The sequence below is a fragment of the Phycodurus eques genome, chromosome 1, assembly GCF_024500275.1.
Source record: "Phycodurus eques isolate BA_2022a chromosome 1, UOR_Pequ_1.1, whole genome shotgun sequence".
NCBI classification, from domain to species: Eukaryota; Metazoa; Chordata; class Actinopteri; order Syngnathiformes; family Syngnathidae; genus Phycodurus; species Phycodurus eques.
In genome coordinates, this window is record NC_084525.1 from 8875992 (window position 1) to 8888959 (window position 12968).

Sequence of the window (12968 nt, forward strand, 5' to 3'; positions counted from 1 at the left end):
AATAGGGTTAGGATTTCAAAGTAGGGTTTCAAATTAGGTTTAGGGTTTCAAAGTAGGGTTTCAAAACAGGGTTAAATTTTCGAAGTAGGGTTTAAAACAGGGCTTGGGTTTCAAAGTAGAGTTTTCAAATAGGATTCGGGTTTCAAAATAGGGTTATGGTTTTAAAGTAGAGTTCTAAATTAGGGGTAGCGTTTCAAGGTAGGGTTTCAAAACAGGGTTAGGGTTTCAAAGTAGGGGTAGGGTTTCAAAGAAAAGTTTCGATATAGGGTTACGGTTTATAAGTAGGGTGAGGGTTTCAAAGTAGTGTTTCAAAGTAGGGTTGGTAGTTCTAAGTGGGGTTAGAGTTTCAAAGAACGGTTTCGAAACAGGGGTTTGAAATTAGGCCGGTTGCAAAGTAGGGTTTCAAAACAGGGTTAGGATTTCAAAGTAGGGTTTCAAAGCAGGCTTACGGTTTCAAAGTAGGGTTTTAAAACAGGGTTAGGGTTTCAAAGTAGGGTTAGGGTTCCAAAGTAGAGTTTTCAAGAAAGGTTAAGGTTTCCAAGTCGGGTTTCTAAACAGGTTTAGGGTTTCAAAGAAGGGATTTGAAAAACGGTTCGAGTTTAAAAATAGGGTTAGGGTTTCAAAGTAGCGTTCCACAAATAGGGTTAAGATTTCAAAGCAGGGTTAGGTTTTCAAACTCGGGTTTCAAATTAGGTTTAAGGTTTCAAAGTAGGGTTTCAAAACAGGGTTAAATTTTTAAAGTAGGGTTTCAAACAGGGTTTGGGTTTCAAAGTAGAGTTTTAAAGTAGGATTAGGTTTTCAAAATAGGGTTATGGTTTTAAAGTAGAGTTTTAAATTAGGGGTAGGGTTTCAAAACAGGGTTAGGGTTTCAAAGTAGGGGTAGGGTTTCAAAGAAGGGTTTCGAAATAGGGTAAGGGTTTTTAAGTAGGGTTAGGGTTTCAAAGTCGTGTTTCAAAGTGGGGTTATTAGTTCTAAGGAGTGTTAGTTTCAAAAAAGGGTTTTGAAACAGGGTTAGGATTTCATAACAGGGATAGGGTTTCAAAGAAGGTTTTCGAAAAAGTGTTTGAGTTTAAAAATAGGGTTAGGGTTTCAAAGTAGGGTTTCAAAAATAGGGTTAGGATTTCAAAGTAGGGTTTCAAATTAGGTTTAGGGTTTCAAAGTAGGGTTTCAAAACAGGGTTAAATTTTCGAAGTAGGGTTTAAAACAGGGTTTGGGTTTCAAAGTAGAGTTTTAAAGTAGGATTAGGTTTTCAAAATAGGGTTATGGTTTTAAAGTAGAGTTTTAAATTAGGGGTAGGGTTTCAAAACAGGGTTAGGCTTTCAAAGTAGGGGTAGGGTTTCAAAGAAGGGTTTCGAAATAGGGTTAGGGTTTCCAACTAGATTTTCAAATTAGGTTTAGGGTTTCAAAGTAGGGTTTCAAAACAGGGTTACATTTTCTCAGTTGGGTTTCAAACAGGGTTTGGGTTTCAAAGAAAAGTTTTAAAGTAGGATTAGGGTTTCAAAATAGGGTTATGGTTTTAAGGTAGAGTTTTAAATTAGGGGTGGCATTTCAAGGAAGGGTTTCAAAACTGGGTTAGGATTTCAAAATAGTTTCCAACTCGGGATCAGGTATCAAAGTCGGAATAAGGCTTCAAAGAAGGGCTCGGGTTTCAAGACCGGCTTTGTGTTACAACATAGCATAATGCTAAATGCCTACGAGAATGGGATTTGAACCATGCGTGCAGAACACAGTGGATTAGCAGTTCATCGCCTTATCCTCTCAGCCACCTCATCTTTCCAGTGGTCAACAGGGTTACGGTTTCAAAACGGTTTGGTTTTGAAATTAGGCCGGTTTCAAAGTAGGGTTTCCAACCAGGGATGGGATGTCAAAATAGGGTTTGGGTTTCAAAGTAGGGTTCGGATTTCAAAACAGTTTACAAATAGGGGTAGGGTATCAAAATAGGAATAAGGTTTCAATGAAGGGTTAGGGTTTCAAGACCGGCTTTGTGTTACGACATAGCATAATACTAAATGCCGACGAGGATGGGATTTGAACCCATGCGTGCAGAGCACAATGGATTAGCAGTCCATCGCCTTAACCTCTCGGCCACCTCGTCTTGCTTGTGGTTAACAGGGTTACGGTTTCAAAACGGTTAGGATTTCAATGTTGGGTGTCAAAGCAGGCTTACGGTTTCAAAGTAGGGTTTTCAAACAGGGTTAGGGTTTAAAGGTAGGGTTTCAAAGTAGAGTTTTCAATAAAGGTTACGGTTTCCAAGTCGGGTTTCTAAACAGGGTTAGGGTTTCAAAGAAGGGTTTCTAAAAAGGGTTAGAATTTAAAAATAGGGTTAGGGTTTCAAAAATAAGGTTAGGATTTCAAAGTAGGGTTTCAAAGCAGGGTTAGGGTTTCAAATTAGGTTTAGGGTTTCAATGTAGGGTTTCTAAACTGGGTTAAATTTTCTAAGTTGGGTTTCAATCAGGGTGGCACTGGTTAGAGTGTCAGCCTCACAGTTCTGAGGTGCGGGGTTCAATCCCCGTCCCCGCCTGTGTGGAGTTTGCATGTTCTCCCCGTGCCTGCGTGGGTTTTCTCCGGGCACTCCGGTTTCCTCCCACATCCCAAAAACATGCATTAATTGGCCACAGAGGAAAACGAGCCGGCGTTCAGGTGAATCTCTGCAAGAGAGGACACAGATTGGCGTTCCTGTCGATCCACCTCGCGAATGTACGCTCCCTACCCAACAAAATGGACGAGCTTCATCTTCTGTTAAAGACCAGTAAAGACTTCGGACGTTCCGCGGCCATGTGCTTCACGGAGACCTGGCTTTGCGACGCCGTACCCGATGGCGCCGTCATGCTACCCGGCTTCAACATTCATCGAGCGGACCGCGACATGGAATCATCGGGGAAAACGAAGGGCGGCGGGATATGCCTCCATATCAACGAAAAATGGTGTACGGACGTCACGGTGCTCAGCACACACTGCAGCCCGCATTTGGAGTCGCTGTTTTTGAACTGTAAACCATTCTACTCCCCACGTGAGTTTGCATCGTTTATACTGGCTGGAGTCTATATTACACCGCAAGCTAACACGAACGTCGCATTGCTAACGCTCGCCGAACAAGTCAACGAAATTGAAAAAAAACACCCGGACTCACCCCTCATTATTCTCGGAGACTTTAACAAAGCTAAACTCAACCACGAACTCCCTAAATACAAGCGGCACATCGACTGTCCTACCAGGGAAAATAATACTTTAGACCACTGCTACACGACGGTAAAAAACGCATACCGTGCTATACCTCGTGCAGCCCTGGGCTCGTCTGATCACTGCTTAATTCACTTAATACCGACGTACAAGCAAGAACTTAAATGTGCGAAGCCTACAGTGAAAACAGTCAAAAAGTGGACCAATGAAGCCAAGATGGAACTTCAAAGCTGTTTAGACTGCACAGACTGGAGTGTCTTTGAAAATTCAGCTGGCAGGCTGGATGAATATACGGACACTGTCACATCCTGTGTCAGTTTCTGTGAAGAGGTTTGTGTACCAACAAAATCATTTCGGACATTCAACAACAACAAGCCGTGGTTCACTGCTAAACTTAAGCAGCTTCGCCAAGCTAAGGAAGACGCATATCAGAGCGGGGACAGGGCCCTGTATAATCGAGCTAGAAACCAGCTGACTAAAGAAATTAACATTACAAAGAGGATCTATGCAGCAAAGTTGGAAAAACAGTTTAGCGCGAACGACTCTAAATCAGTCTGGCGTGCATTCCAATCGCTGACTAATTACAAGCGACGATCCCCCCAAGCTGAGAACAATAGCACACTAGCCAACGACTTGAATACCTTCTATTGCAGATTTGAAAAGGACAGTTTCACTCCACACACCCACCCGGCCGCACCCGCGACCACAACCACACCTCTGACTTCTGCGTTAACCATCCATGAACAGGATGTGAGACGCATCTTCAAACAACAGAAGATTAACAAAGCGGCAGTGTCCCCATCCTGCCTCAAAGTCTGCGCGGACCAGCACGGTCCAGTCTTCACTCAAATCTTTAACAGATCTTTGGAAATGTGCGAAGTTCCATCCTGTTCAAACGCTCCACCATCATTCCAGTCCCCAAGAAACCTGCAATCTCTGGTCTGAATGACTACAGGCCTGTCGCTTTGACATCGGTGGTCATGAAGTCCTTTGAACGTCTCGTGCTGGACCACCTCAAGAGTGTCACAGGTCCCCTGCTGGACCCCCTGCAGTTTGCCTACCAAGCGAACAGGTCTGCGGATGATGCAGTCAACATGGGACTGCACTTCAGCCTAGAACACCTCGACAGTGCAGGGACCTACGCGAGGATCCTGTTCGTGGACTTCAGCTCAGCGTTCAACACCATCATCCCTGAACTCCTTTCAACCAAGCTTCTCCAGCTCAGCGTCTCACCTGCCATCTGCCAGTGGATTTACAGCTTTCTGACGGGCAGGACACAGCAGGTCAGGCTGGGGGAGGCCACCTCATCCACACGCAGCATCAGCACTGGGGCGCCCCAAGGTTGTGTCCTCTCTCCGCTGCTCTTCTCTCTCTACACGAACGACTGCACCTCAGCGAACCCGACTGTCAAGCTCCTGAAGTTTGCAGATGACACCACTGTCATCGGCCTCATCGAGGACGGTGACGAGTCTGCATATCGACAGGAAGCGCAGCGGCTGGAGCTGTGGTGCGGGCGACACAACCTGGAGCTGAACACGCTCAAGACGGTAGAGATGATCGTGGACTTCAGGAGCCATCCTTCGCCACAGCTGCCCCTCACGTTGTCCAGCTGCCTTGTGTCAACCGTCGAGACCTTCAACTTCCTGGGAATTATAATCTCTCAGGACCTGAAGTGGGCGACCAACATCAACTCCGTCCTCAAAAAGGCCCAGCAGAGGATGTACTTCCTGCGGCTTCTGAGAAAGCATGGCCTCCCACCGGAGCTGCTGAGACAGTTCTACACAGCGGTCATCGAATCGGTCCTGTGTTCTTCCATCACAGTCTGGTTTGGTGCTGCTACAAAAAAGGACAAACTCCGACTGCAACGGACAATCAAAACTGCTGAAAGGATTGTCGCTACCCCCCCTACCCACCATTGAGGACTTGCACGCTGCCAGAACTAAGACAAGGGCGTGCAAAATCCTCTCGGACCGTCTGCACCCCGGTCACCGGCTCTTCCAGCTCCTTCCCTCAGGTAGGCGCTACCGATCAACGCAAACTAGAACTAGTAGACATTCCAACAGCTTCTTCCCTCTTGTGATCAACTTCTTAAACACCTAACCTATAATTCCATTACAATAAGCTGGCAATTTTTTGACTTGAGTTCGTTGTCACATTTTTGTGGGGCCAATTATGTATTACTCGTGCACTCACTGTAGTTGTTTCGCCATGCTGCACTATTTGCATATACTGGCCACTCATACCAGAGTAGCATCTGCTCCATTTGCACACTGATTGAGGAGTATCTGTAACATTTGCACAACCGACATTGTCCCAGATGATCGCACGACTCGTCACTTTAAACCGCATACACTCCTTGAAGTCTCAGCGCCCTTTGCACAATGGTCATTGCACCGGACTATTGCAATATTAGTCATTCGAACTGCTCTAAGTGCTAGAGGACTCTGCCACTCATGCCAGAGTAGCATCTGCTCCATTTGCACACTGATTGAGGAGTATCTGTAACATTTGCACAACCGACATTGTCCCAGATGATCGCACTACTTGTCACTTTAAACCGCATACACTCCTTGAAGTCTCAGCGCCCTTTGCACAATGGTCATTGCACCGGACTATTGCAATATTAGTCGTTCGAACTGCTCTAAGTGCTAGAGGACTCTGCATCTTTTTGCACAATTGTTTTTTGTCAATGTCTTTATGTCCCCAAAGTGTTCTGTAAATTGACTGTTTGTTGTACTAGAGCGGCTCCAACTACCGGAGACAAATTCCTTGTGTGTTTTGGACATACTTGGCAAATAAAGATGATTCTGATTCTGATTCTGCATCTTTTTGCACAATTGTTTTTTGTCAATGTCTTTATGTCTCCAAAGTGTTCTGTAAATTGACTGTCTGTTGTACTAGAGCGGCTGCAACTACCGGAGACAAATTCCTTGTGTGTTTTGGACATACTTGGCAAATAAAGATGATTCTGATTCTGATTCTGAAAAGAAAGGTAGGTTTTCAAAGTAGGGTTCCAACCAGGGATGGGATGTCAAAATAGGGTTAGCGTTTCAAAGTAGGGTTAGGATTTCAAAACAGTTTACAACTAGGGGTAGGGTATCAAAGCAGGAATAAGGTTTCAATGAAGGGTTAGGGTTTCAAGACTGCCTTTGTGTTACGACATAGCATAATACTAAATGCCAACGAGGATGGGATTAGAACCCATGCATGCAGAGGACAATGAATTAGCAGTCCATCGCCTTAACCTCTCGGCCACTTCGCCTTTGCTTGTGGTAAACTGTGTTACGGTTTCAAAACGGGTTGGGTTTGAAATTAATCCGGTTTCAAAGGATTTCAAAACAAGGTTAAGATTTCAAAGTTGGGGTTCAAAGCAGGTTTACGTTTTCCAAGTAGGGTTTTAAAACAGGGTTAGGGTTTCAATGATCCCAACTCGGGATCAGGTATCAAAGTCGGAATAAGGCTTCAAAGAAGGGCTCGGGTTACAAAACAGTTTACAAATAGGGGTAGGGTATCAAAATAGGAATAAGGTTTCAATGAAGGGTTAGGGTTTCAAGACCGGCTTTGTGTTACGACATAGCATAATACTAAATGCCGACGAGGATGGGATTTGAACCCATGCGTGCAGAGCACAATGGATTAGCAGTCCATCGCCTTAACCTCTCGGCCACCTCGTCTTGCTTGTGGTCAACAGGGTTACGGTTTCAAAACGGTTAGGATTTAAATGTTGGGTTTCAAAGCAGGCTTACGGTTTCAAACTAGGGTTTTAAAACAGGGTTAGGGTTTAAAGGTAGGGTTTCAAAGTAGAGTTTTCAATAAAGGTTACGGTTTCCAAGTCGGGTTTCTAAACAGGGTTAGGTTTTGAAAGAAGGGTTTCTAAAAAGGGTTAGAATTTAAAAATAGGGTTAGGGTTTCAAAAATAGGGTTAGGATTTCAAAGTAGGGTTTCAAAGCAGGTTTAGGGTTTCAAACTAGGTTTTCAAATTAGGTTTAGGGTTTCAATGTAGGGTTTCCAAACTGGGTTACATTTTCTAAGTAGGGTTTCAAACAGGGTTTGGGTTTCATAATTGAGATAGGGTTTCAAAGTAGCGTTTGAAATTAGGGTTGGGGTTTAAAAGAAAGGTAGGTTTTCAAAGTAGGGTTCCAACCAGGGATGGGATGTCAAAATTGGGTTAGCGTTTCAAAGTAGGGTTAGGATTTCAAAACAGTTTACAACTAGGGGTAAGGTATCAAAGTAGGAATAAGGTTTCAATGAAGGGTTAGGGTTTCAAGACCGCCTTTGTGTTACGACATAGCATAATACTAAATGCCGACGAGGATGGGATGTGAACCCATGCGTGCAGAGCACAATGGATTAGCTGTCCATCGCCTTAACCACTCGGCCACCTCATTTTGTGAGTGGACAACAGGGTTACGGTTTCAAAACGGTTTGGTTTTGAAATTAGGCCGGTTTCAAAGTAGGGTTTCCATCCAGGGATGGGATGTCAAAATAGGGTTTGGTTTCAAAGTAGGGTTAGGATTTCAAAACAGTTTACAACTAGGGGTAGGGTATCAAAGCAGGAATAAGGTTTCAATGAAGGGTTAGGGTTTCAAGACCGCCTTTGTGTTACGACATAGCATAATACTAAATGCCAACGAGGATGGGATTAGAACCCATGCATGCAGAAGGCAATGGATTAGCAGTCCATTGCCTTAACCTCTCGGGCACTTTGCCTTTGCTCGGGGTAAACAGTGTTACGGTTTCAAAACGGTTTGGGTTTGAAATTAATCCGGTTTCAAAGGGTTTAAAAACAGGGTTAAGATTTCAAAGTTGGGTTTCAAAGCAGGCTTACGTTTTCCAAGTAGGGTTTTAAAACAGGGTTAGGGTTTCAAAGTAGGGTTTCGAATTAGGTTTAGGGTTTCAAAGTAGGGTTTCAAAACAGGGTTACATTTTTTAAGTAGGGTTTCAAACAGGGTTTGGGTTTCAAAGTAGAGTTTTAAAGTAGGATTAGGTTTTCAAAATAGGGTTATGGTTTTAAAGTAGAGTTTTAAATTAGGGGTAGGGTTTCAAAACAGGGTTAGGGTTTCAAAGTAGGGGTAGGGTTTCAAAGAAGGGTTTCGAAATAGGGTTCTGGTTTTTAAGTCGGGTTAGGGTTTCAAAGTCGTGTTTCAAAGTAGGGTTAGTAATTCAAAGGAGGGTTAGAGTTTTAAAGAAGGGTTTCGAAATAGGGTTCGGGTTTTATTTTTGGGATAGGGTTTCAAAGTAGGGTTTTAAATTGGGGTTGGGGTTTAAAAGTAAGGTAGGTGTTCAAAGTCGGGGTTCCAACCAGGGATGGGATGTCAAAATAGGGTTAGGGTTTTAAAGTAGGGTTAGGATTTCAAAACAGTTTACAACTAGTGGTAGGGTATCAAAGCAGGAATAAGGTTTCAATGAAGGGTTAGGGTTTCAAGACCGCCTTTGTGTTACGACATAGCATAATACTAAATGCCGACGAGGATGGAATTTGAACCCATGCGTGCAGAGCACAACGGATTAGCAGTCCATCGCCTTAACCACTCGGCCACCTCATCTTGTGAGTGGTCAACAGGGTTACGGTTTCAAAACGGTTTGGTTTTGAAATTAGGCCGGTTTCAAAGTAGGGTTTCCATCCAGGGATGGGATGTCAAAATAGGGTTTGGTTTCAAAGTAGGGTTAGGATTTCAAAACAGTTTACAACTAGGGGTAGGGTATCAAAGCAGGAATAAGGTTTCAATGAAGGGTTAGGGTTTCAAGACCGCCTTTGTCTTACAACATAGAATAATACTAAATGCCAACGAGGATGGGATTAGAACCCATGCATGCAGAGTACAATGGATTAGCAGTCAATCGCCTTAACCACTCGGCCACCTCATCGTGTGAGTGGTCAACAGGGTTACGGTTTCAAAACGGTTTGGTTTTGAAATTAATCCGGTTTCAAAGGGTTTCAAAACAGGGTTAAGATTTCAAAGTTGGGTTTCAAAGCAGGTTTACGTTTTCCAAGTAGGGTTTTAAAACAGGGTTAGGGTTTCAAAGTAGGGTTTCAAATTAGGTTTAGGGTTTCATAGTAGGGTTTCAAAACAGGGTTAAATTTTTTAAGTAGGGTTTCAAACAGGGTTTGGGTTTCAAAGTAGAGTTTTAAAGTAGGATTAGGTTTTCAAAATAGGGTTATGGTTTTAAAGTAGAGTTTTAAATTAGGGGTAGGGTTTCAAATCAGGGTTAGGGTTTCAAATTAGGGGTAGGGTTTCAAAGAAGGGTTTCAAAATAGGGTTCTGGTTTTTAAGTCGGGTTAGGGTTTCAAAGTCGTGTTTCAAAGTAGGGTTAGTAGTTCAAAGGAGGGTTAGAGTTTCAAAGAAGGGTTTCGAAATAGGGTTCGGGTTTTATTATTGGGATAGGGTTTCAAAGTAGGGTTTTAAATTGGGGTTGGGGTTTAAAAGTAAGGTAGGTGTTCAAAGTCGGGGTTCCAACCAGGGATGGGATGTCAAAATAGGGTTAGGGTTTTAAAGTAGGGTTAGGATTTCAAAACAGTTTACAACTAGTGGTAGGGTATCAAAGCAGGAATAAGGTTTCAATGAAGGATTAGGGTTTCAAGACCGCCTTTGTGTTACGACATAGCATAATACTAAATGCCGACGAGGATGGGATTTGAACCCATGCGTGCAGAGCACAATGGATTAGCAGTCAATCGCCTTAACCACTCGGCCACCTCATCGTGTGAGTGGTCAACAGGGTTACGGTTTCAAAACGGTTTGGTTTTGAAATTAGGCCGGTTTCAAAGTAGGGTTTCCATCCAGGGATGGGATGTCAAAATAGGGTTTGGTTTCAAAGTAGGGTTAGGATTTCAAAACAGTTTACAACTAGGGGTAGGGTATCAAAGCAGGAAAAAGGTTTCAATGAAGGGTGAGGGTTTCAAGACCGCCTTTGTCTTACGACATAGAATAATACTAAATGCCAACAAGGATGGGATTAGAACCCATGCATGCAGAGGACAATGGATTAACAGTCCATTGCCTTAACCTCTCGGCCACTTCGCCTTTGCTCGGGGTAAACAGTGTTACGGTTTCAAAACGGTTTGGGTTTGAAATTAATCCGGTTTCAAAGGGTTTCAAAACAGGGTTAAGATTTCAAAGTTGGGTTTCAAAGCAGGCTTACGTTTTCCAAGTAGGGTTTTAAAACAGGGTTAGGGTTTCAAAGTAGGGTTTCGAATTAGGTTTAGGGTTTCAAAGTAGGGTTTCAAAACAGGGTTACATTTTTTAAGTAGGGTTTCAAACAGGGTTTGGGTTTCAAAGTAGAGTTTTAAAGTAGGATTAGGTTTTCAAAATAGGGTTATGGTTTTAAAGTAGAGTTTTAAATTAGGGGTAGGGTTTCAAAACAGGGTTAGGGTTTCAAAGTAGGGGTAGGGTTTCAAAGAAGGGTTTCGAAATAGGGTTCGGGTTTTATTATTGGGATAGGGTTTCAAAGTAGGGTTTTAAATTGGGGTTGGGGTTTAAAAGTAAGGTAGGTGTTCAAAGTCGGGTTTCCAACCAGGGATGGGATGTCAAAATAGGGTTAGGGTTTTAAAGTAGGGTTAGGATTTCAAAACAGTTTACAACTAGTGGTAGGGTATCAAAGCAGGAATAAGGTTTCAATGAAGGGTTAGGGTTTCAAGACCGCCTTTGTGTTACGACATAGCATAATACTAAATGCCGACGAGGATGGGATTTGAAGCCATGCGTGCAGAGCACAATGGATTAGCAGTCCATCGCCTTAACCACTCGGCCACCTCATCTTGTGAGTGGTCAACAGGGTTACGGTTTCAAAACGGTTTGGTTTTGAAATTAGGCCGGTTTCAAAGTAGGGTTTCCATCCAGGGATGGGATGTCAAAATAGGGTTTGGTTTCAAAGTAGGGTTAGGATTTCAAAACAGTTTACAACTAGGGGTAGGGTATCAAAGCAGGAATAAGGTTTCAATGAAGGGTTAGGGTTTCAAGACCGCCTTTGTTTTACGACATAGAATAATACTAAATGCCAACGAGGATGGGATTAGAACCCATGCATGCAGAGGACAATGGATTAGCAGTCCATTGCCTTAACCTCTCGGCCACTTCGCCTTTGCTCGGGGTAAACAGTGTTACGGTTTCAAAACGGTTTGGGTTTGAAATTAATCCGGTTTCAAAGGGTTTCAAAACAGGGTTAGGATTTCAAAGTTGGGTTTCAAAGCAGGCTTACGTTTTCCAAGTAGGGTTTTAAAACAGGGTTAGGGTTTCAAAGTAGGGTTTCAAAATAGAGTTTTCAATCAAAGTTACGGTTTCCAAGTAGGGTTTCTAAACAGGGTTAGGGTTTCAAAGAAGGGTTTTGAAAAACGGATTAGCAGTCCATCGCCTTAACCACTCGGCCACCTCGTCTTGCTAGTGGTCAACAGGGTTAAATTTTCTATGTCTGGTTTCAAACAGGGTTTGGGTTTCAAAGTAGAGTTTTAAAGTAGGATTAGGTTTTCAAAATAGGGTTATGGTTTTAAAGTTGAGCTTTAAATTAGGGGTAGGGTTTCAAAACAGGGTTAGGGTTTCAAAGTAGGGTTTCGAAATAGGGTTCGGGTTTTTAAGTAGGGTTAAGGTTTCAAAGTCGTGTTTCGAAGTAGGGTTCGTAGTTCTAAGGAGGGTTAGAGTTTTGGGTTGGTGTTTAAAAGTAAGGTAGGTGTTCAAAGTCGGGGTTTCAACCAGGGATGGGATGTCAAAATTGGGTTAGGGTTTTAAAGTTGGGTTAGGATTTCAAACTAGATTCCAACTCGGGGTAGGGTATCAAAATTGGAATAAGGTTTCAAAGAAGGGTTTGGGTTCCAAGACCGGCTTTGTTTTACGACATAGCATAATACTAAAAGCCGACGAGGATGGGATTTGAACCCATGCGTGCAGAGCACAATGGATTAGCAGTCCATCGCCTTAACCACTCGGCCACCTCGTCTTGGTGGCTGAGTGGTAGTAGAGTAGTTTGAAACACGACTTTGAAACCCTAACCCGACTTAAAAACCAGAACCCTATTTCGAAACCCTTCTTTGAAACCCTACCCCTACTTTGAAACCCTAACCCCCACCTCAACAGGGTTACGGTTTCAAAACGGTTAGGATTTCAATGTTGGGTTTCAAAGCAGGCTTACGGTTTCAAAGTAGGGTTTTAAAACAGGGTTTGGGTTTAAAGGTAGGGTTAGGGTTTCAAAGTAGAGTTAGGGTTTCAAAGTAGGATTTTGAAACAGGGTTAGGGTTTCAAATTTGGGTTAGGGTTTCAAAGTAGTGTTTCAAATTAGGGGTAGGGTTTCAAAGTCGGATTTCAAATCAGGGTTAGGGTTTAAAAGTACCGTTTCAGAACAGAGTTAGGGTTTCTAAGCAGTGTTTCAAAACGGTTAGGATTCCAAAGTAGGGTACCCGCCTCCTGTCCGATGATAGCTGGGATAGGCTCCAGCAAGCCCGCGACCCTGGTGAGGAGAAGCGGCTCAGAAAATGGATAGATGGGTAGGGTGTCAAAGTAGGGATATGGTTTCAAAGTAGGATTTCAAAACAGGGTTAGGGTTTCAAAGTAGGGTGAGGATTTCAAATTAGGTTTTCAAAACACGGGTAGTGTGTCAAATTAGTTTCCAAAATGGGTTAGGGTGTCAAAGTATGCCTCGGGTTTCAAGACCGGCTTTGTGTTACGACACAGCATAATGTTAAGTGCCGATGAGGATGGGATTTGAACCCATGGGTGTAGTTCACAATGGATAAGCAGTCCATCGCCTTAACCTCACGGCCACCTTGTCTTGCTAGTGGTCAACAGGGTTACGGTTTC

General features: G+C 43.3%; 3 non-coding genes across 3 annotated transcripts; all 3 read right to left on the reverse strand.

The window, feature by feature from the left end:
• Positions 1–2013: 2013 nt before the first annotated feature.
• trnas-gcu (transfer RNA serine (anticodon GCU)) lies at positions 2014–2095 on the reverse strand. The gene has a single exon. It is a non-coding gene; the product is annotated as a tRNA-Ser (tRNA).
• Positions 2096–6772: 4677 nt separating this feature from the next.
• On the reverse strand, positions 6773–6854 carry trnas-gcu (transfer RNA serine (anticodon GCU)). Its single transcript has one exon. It is a non-coding gene; the product is annotated as a tRNA-Ser (tRNA).
• A 5175-nt stretch (positions 6855–12029) lies between these two features.
• On the reverse strand, positions 12030–12111 carry trnas-gcu (transfer RNA serine (anticodon GCU)). Its single transcript has one exon. It is a non-coding gene; the product is annotated as a tRNA-Ser (tRNA).
• Between the last annotated feature and the right edge of the window lie 857 nt (positions 12112–12968).